Source organism: Aethalodelphis obliquidens, unplaced genomic scaffold (genome assembly GCF_003676395.1).
Source record: "Aethalodelphis obliquidens isolate GAN/ISIS:26980383/991018 unplaced genomic scaffold, ASM367639v1 scaffold81, whole genome shotgun sequence".
Lineage (NCBI taxonomy): Eukaryota > Metazoa > Chordata > Mammalia > Artiodactyla > Delphinidae > Aethalodelphis > Aethalodelphis obliquidens.
The window spans coordinates 3355387-3362854 of NW_020838025.1; the positions used below are offsets into that span (position 1 = coordinate 3355387).

General features: G+C 35.8%; 1 pseudogene; it reads left to right on the forward strand.

Annotated features, from left to right (window-relative positions):
* Positions 1-2572: 2572 nt before the first annotated feature.
* On the forward strand, positions 2573-5356 carry LOC113612725 (52 kDa repressor of the inhibitor of the protein kinase pseudogene; annotated as a pseudogene).
* The last annotated feature ends 2112 nt before the right edge of the window (positions 5357-7468 follow it).

Below are 7468 nucleotides of genomic sequence, written 5' to 3' on the forward strand. Positions count from 1 at the left end.
AGGTAGAAATCAATAACTAAAAGATAAAAAAATCCTCAAACATCTAGAAATTAAGCAACATGCTTCTACATAACGAGTTGAAGATGAGATTATAATGTATAGTAAAATACTTGAACTGAATAATAACTGAAATATAATATTTTGAGGTATGTAATTTAGCTATCACTGTGCTTAGAGGGAAATCTATAACTTAAATTCATATCTTAGGAAAGCAAAAAGCCTGAGTATCAATTGTTTAGGTATTCATCTCAAGAAATAAGAAAAGATACCAAATTAAACTCAAGAAAGAGTAAAGAAGAAAAAATAAAGATAAGAGTAAAATTAGTAGTAATAAAAATAATAAACAATAAAAGGACAAAGATAAATAAGAAACATACATGCAAGAGAAAAATCAATAAGTTGAAAAGTTGATTACTTGGAAAGACCAATGAATTGATATTGGTCTCCTAGTAAGACTAAACAATGAAAAGCAGAGAAGTCACAAATAACATATATCAAGAATGAAACAGGGAACATCACTATAGGTCTCAATAGATGTAAAAATTTTTTGATAAAATGGAAGACCACAGCAGGAAAAAAATAACCCTCTATGCAAACTGGGAATAAAAGGATTTTCTGTAACAAAAAAATATTTACTGAAAAATGCAAACCAATAAAAGAAGGGAGTTACCTTAAACTGACAAAGAATATTTATTTTAAAAAAACTATCACGAAAATGATACTTAAGTGTGAAATATTGAAAACTTACCCCTAACTTTGGGAATGGATGAGCAAAGATTGCCCACTATCAGCATTTGTATTTGACATTGCACTTCAAATCCTATCCAGGATGGTAAGAATAGATTATTGATTGATTGATAGCATCAATAGTTGAATGGATGAATAAATGGTGAAATATTCATACAATGGAATACTATGCTGCAATGAAAAATAAACTGTTTCTACACAGAAGAGTATGAATCAATCTCATAAACAAGGTGATGGACTAAAGAAGCCAGGCACAGAAAGGTATATACTGTATGATTCCATTTATAGAAAGGTCAAAAATTTGTAAAAATAAATTGGTGGTAATAGAAATAAGGATAATAGTTAATTTGGTGGCAATAATCACTAAGACGGAGAAAAGTGGGACTTCTGGGACACTTGATTAGTGCTCTATTTCTTGATCTGAGTATTGATTACATGGCTTTACACTTATAATTTGTGATTCTTCTCTCTCTGATATTTTCAATAAAAGATTTATTTAGAAACAAAAATGTATAATACCTATTAGGTGTCCTTGGGTCTTTCCTGAGACTCATGAAAATATCTGTTTGTTACGGAAGGCAGATTAAATTTTGTGAGACAATCTACTAAATTATTATTCTACTTACCTTTTAGAAATATATTTTAGAAAGAACATTTGATGTCTATTAAAATAAATAATGGCTATATTGTACAAATACAGTCACTATTTAATAACAACTGAAATGCAGAGAATAGAGAAACTGTAAACTTGGTCAAAAATGACTTTAGATAACCTTTTAAGTTTTCATTATTACTTCTCACACTAGGAGTCTGGTCTTCAAAATGTGCTGGAAAGGATTTTTTCTAGTAGTGAGAAGGAAAGATGTAAAGTTTAGATCCATTACCTGGTGGAGGCAACAGAAATCTTTGGAGTGTGAATGAGGTGAGCTAAGTCGTTCGCCTAATGAGAACCCCAGCACTGTTTCAGTAATCTCATTATATCTTTTTTATTTTATGCAGCTCCCTCTATAGTGTGTGTGTGTGTGTACATATATACATATGTGTATATGTGATGTATAATATTATATAAATTATAGGTGTACAATAATTCACAATTTTTAAAGGTTATATACCAAAAAGCACAATGAACAACAGTCCTCCAGACACTGTTCAGTTGTGACAGTGGGCACTCTATTTCTCTAAAAGAAATAGTTTTTAAAACATCTTCTCTCTATTTTTCTATTTTGATGGAGATCATTGTAGGTTACAAGAAGTCTGTGGAGGCTTGTGGGATGAGTAGAAAGTGTGAGAAGTGCTGACTTCTGTTGAAGCAGTTGGGGTCTTAAGATGAATGGGGTTTCTGACCTACCACATTACATCACTCCTGGCTGTATCAAATTTATATTTACTAAGCACCACAGAATTTTTGCGGCAGACTTCTTTTGCCCACAGCCTAACACAGAAACATATGAAAACGGAGTTAAATGTTTGCTTTAACCTCAAAGCATAATAGTCCATTTATACACACAGAAAAAAGAGGGATGAACATGCATATAAAAATATGAACTTTTTTTACAAATCAGTTTCTACCCAAAACAAGAAAAATTATATAATAAAATGGTTTTTTCTGCTGTAATAAAAGACTTTTCCTCTCCTCTCTCTAGTCTTCTCTCTCTCCTCCAATTTCCCTCCCTCTTTCACTCTCTCTCTTTCTCCCTCCCTGTCTCTCACGCACACACACAACACACACAAAATCTGATTTTACAAAAAGCAGAACTGCAATTTAGATGCCATGGGAAGACAGTAGACAAATGATATCATAAATTTAGAGAATGCTGTTGGAAAAATGTCTGGTATAAACAAATGGGGGAAGCTGCAATGTATCAAACTGGGCAATTCAGCTCTTTCTTCTCTAAAGCACAAAGGATATCAGAGTGGGAAAAGCAGTAAATCCTCCTTGGAAATTGAACCACAATGAAAATCATACATAAATGTTCACACAATAAGTTCCCTTTTAGACAAAAATTTTAGATAGAATTTAAACTGAATTTTAGAGATAATCTGTTTTTAATGTTAAAACCTCTGGAGTTTTTTTGTTGGATGATTGGTGGGTAGTTGAATAAGAGATATGATAAATAGCAGTCTTGAGTCACAGCAAACCTTGACAGGCTTACTCAATAATCAAATATTAAAATGATTTCGGCCCGCCCCTCCCCCCGGCGCGCCGGCCCTAACGAGCCGGGTGGGGGGGCCCAGCTCCCCTCCCCAGCTCAAGGGGTTGGCTGGCTGCCCTAAGCAGGGGGGGAGGGGAGGGCTGTGCCGGCCGGCGGACAGACTGCGGTGCCGAACCTCTGCGCGGATCCCCAGCTGCACGCGGAAGAGCACGCAGTCGGACCTGGCCTTTTTCAGGTTCCCGCGTGATCCAGCCAGATGCCAGAAGTGGAGAAGTGCAGGAGAGCAGACTTAGAAGATAAAATACCTGATCAACTAAATAAACATTATCGATTGTGCGCCATACACTTTGAGACTTCTTTGATCTGTAGAACTAGCCCTTAAAGGACAGTTCTTCTAGATAATGCAATACCAACAATATTTGGTCTTACCAGCCATTTGAATAATCCACACAGGAGACACAGAAAATGAATAAAAGCATTGAGTGAGGATGAAATCAGGACACTGAAACAGAAAAAAAAAAAAAAACCTGATGAAACTTCTGAACAGGAACCAAAACATAAGGAAATAAACAACAGCAATGCTCAGAACCCCAGTGCAGAAGAAGGGGGTGAAGAGAAGGATGAAGACATTTTACCTTTAACCCTTGAAGAGAAGGAAAACAAAGAATACTTAAAATCTTTATTTGAAATTTTGATTCTTATGGGAAAACATGTCTTCATGTCTGGATGGACGTGAAGCTGATGAAATCCCAGAAGGTCTATTTACTCCTGATAACTTTCAAGCACTGCTGGAGTGCGGGATCCATTCTGGTGAAGAGGTTCTGATAAAGCGCTTTGAGACAACAGCAGCTAACACACTGTTCTGTTCGAAAACACAGCAGAAACGGATGCTAGAGATCAGGGAGGGCTGCACTCATGAAGAAACCCTCAGGGAAGTGAGAGGCTCTCACTTCTTTTCCATCATCACTGACGATGTGGTGGACATAGCAAGGGAAGAGCACCTGCCTGTGTTGGTGAGGTTTGTTGACGAAGCTCACAACCTGAGAGAGGAATTTGTGGGCTTCCTGCCTTATGCAGCTGATGCAGAAAATTTGGCTGTGAAATTTCACACTACGATAACTGAGAAGTGGGGATTAAACATGGAGTACTGTCGTGGCCAGGCTTACATTGTGTCCAGTGGATTTGCTTCCAAAGATAGTTGTTGCTTCTAGAGTTTTAGAGAAATACCCCCAAGCTATCTACACACTGTGCTCTTCCTGTACCTTAAATATGTGGTTGGCAAAATCAGTGCCTGTTATGGGAGTATCTGTCACATTAGGAACAATTGGGGAAGTTTGCTCTTTCTTCCATCCATTACCACAATTGCTTTTAGAACTTGACAATGTAATTTCTGTCCTCTTTCAGAACAATGCAGAAAGGGACAGAGAACTGAAGGAAATTTGCCATTTTCAGTGGACAGGCAAGCATGATGCTTTTGAAATCTTAGTGGACCTCGTACAAGCACTGGTTTTATGTTTAGATGGTATAAAGAGTGACACAAATGTTAAATGGAATAACTGTATAGCTGGCCGAGCATTTGTACTCTGTAGTGCGGTAACAGATTTTGATTTCATCATTACCATTGTTGTTCTTAAAAATGTTCTATCTTTCACAAGAGCCTTTGGGAAAAATCTTCAGGGGCAAACCTCCGATGTCTTCTTTGCAGCCAGTAGTTTGACTGTAGTGCTGCATTCACTAAATGAAGTGATGGAAAATATCGAAGTTTATCATGAGTTTTGGTTTGAGGAAGCCACAAATTTGGCAACCAAACTTGATATTCAGAAGAAACTCCCAGGGAAATTTCACAGAGCTCAGCACAGTAACCTGGAATCTCAGCTAACCTCTGAGAGTTACTATAAAGAAACTCTGAGTGTTCCAACAGTGGAACACATTATTCAGAAACTGAAAGAAATATTCTCAGAACAGCACCTCAAAGCTCTTAAATGCTTATCTCTAGTACCCTCTGTCATGGGACAGCTCAGATTCAATACATCAGAGGAGCATCATGCTGACATGTACAGAAGTGATTTACACAATCCTGACACGCTGTCTGCTGAGCTGCATTGTTGGAGAATCAAGTGGAAACACAAAGGGAAAGATATAGAACTTCCATCCACTATTTATGAAGCCCTTCATCTGCCAGACATCAAGTTTTTTCCTAATGTTTATGCATTGCTGAAGCTCCTATGCATTCTTCCTGTGATGAAGTTTGAGAATGAATGCTATGAAAATGGGTGAAAACGTTGCAAAGCATACCCGAGGAACACTTTGACAGACCAAAGTTCAAGTAACTTGGCTTTGCTTAACATAAATTTTGATATAAAACACGATTTGGATTTAGTGGTGGATACATACATCAAACTCTATACAAGTCAGAGCTTCCTACAGATAATTCAGAAACCATTGAAAATACCTAAGAGACTTTTAAAATAGGCTTTCTCTTACATTTGATATTTGAAAAAAGCTGTAAGAAATTTGAAAATATCTTACAGAAAACTTGCAAGGTGTACGTAGGCCACTTAGTCACTGAATATCTTGACCTGTAGGCCTCCCATTGAGTACGTTAGTCATTGATAATCTGCCTGTTTAAATGGCCTGTTTAAAGTCCCATGCTTTGGAGACCTAATTGTTCTTCCAGAAGATAGCATTGAAAGTACCATGTTACATTCTGTGTGATCTCTGCTAATGGCACTTTGGAATTGTATTAGTTAAGTCACTTTAGACATAAGTTATATCACGGTGGATCTAATTGTCAGGTATTGAGTTATCAGTTCTTTGAAGAAATAAATTTTGAGGAGGTATGGGAGGAAGGAATACATTTTATAAAACATTACAGTGAAGCTCATGACTGACCTTTGCATAGTAGAAGTTTTAAGTATGCTGTTAAAAATCTGTAAGGGACAGTTAAGAAAATGATCAGACTGTAATAGAAACATGTGAGCTCGCCAAACAAGAATTTCAGTGTAGATTTTGTCTTTATCAAATGAGGTTAAAGGAGCAAGTTATAGTCAAAGTTTGAATGGAAGAGCCTGCCATTGTTGTTCCACATGTGGTTGTTGCTGTTTACATTCTTTATTGAGCCTACATCTTCATAAGCTTTTTGACAGGTATATGTTGAACACTTCTATCTTATGGTCAAGACAGGATCAGAGGCCATGGATACTGACAACTGATTTCTCTGTTTTCTTCTGTCTTTTTCCATGACTGTATCTACTGCCTCATCTTGATTTACAAGCAAAACCTAGAAAACCTGCAAATATAAGGGTTTTGTGGTTTATCTAGGAATAATACATAAAATATTGCTGTTATTTTTGGTGAAGAAAATCAATTTTTTATAGCTTATTTCAACCTAAATAAAATGTGAATTTTGTTTAAATAAATAAAATGATTTCAATAAACATTTATACATTGTATACACATAACACATTACTTCTTCTTTAGTCAATTATCTTTTAGTATTATCAAAATAAGAAAAGTGAATTGTATATCTACTGTCATTTTTACCATTTGCAACATTTTTTTTTCTTGTATAGATCCAAGTTTCTGTCTAATAACATTCCTTCTACCTAAAATACTCTTTTAACATTTCTTGTAGTGAAAGTTTGCTGATAATGAATTCTTTTTTTTCCTTGTCCATAAATTCTTTATTTCTCTTTCATTTTTCAGTGATAGATTAACTGGGCCCTGATTTCTGAGGTGACCATTTTTTTCTCTTTCAGTGCTATAAAGATGCCCCTCTATCATCTTCAGACTTAGATAGCTTCTAATAAGAAGTCTGTTGTAACTCTCACCTTTGTTCCTCCATGTGTATCTTTTTTTCCACTGGGCTGCCTTCTAGATTTTATCTCCATCATTGGTATTGATGTGTCTAGGTGTTTTCTTCCTCCCTCCTACATACTTCCCTCCCTCCCTCATCTTCCCTCCTTTCTTCCTTCCTTTCTTTTTAGTATTTATCCTACTGGGTCTTCTATGAGTTTTCCAAATCTGTGGTTTAAAATCTTTCATTGTTTGAGGGGAATGCTCTGCCATTATATTTTCAAATATATCTTCTCCCCATTCTCTTTTTTCATTTTGGAATTCCAATTGCTCATATATTAGACTATTTGACATTGTCCCACAGCTCTTGGATGTATTGGCTTTTTTCCCCTCTTTCTTTGTGTTTCGTTTGAATCATTTATTTTGAGTGATCTTTATCTTATGACTATATCTTTATTTCTGGCATTTCCATTTCATACTTTCTTACAGTTTCCATTTCTCTGCTAAAATTTTCCATGTGTTCTTGTATGTTATTCTTCTTTTACACTAGAACCTTTAACACATAACTCATAGTTTTATCTTTTTAATACCATGCCTATTAGCTCCAACATCTGGGTTCTGCAGATTGCATTGTCTCTTGCTAGAAAGTTGTTTTCTCTTGAATTTTTGTGAATCTCATCATTTATGGTTAAAAGCTGGATATCACATGTAGGACAGTAAAGACTGAGATGGATATAGGTATAGGTATAGATATAAATATAGGTATAGACATA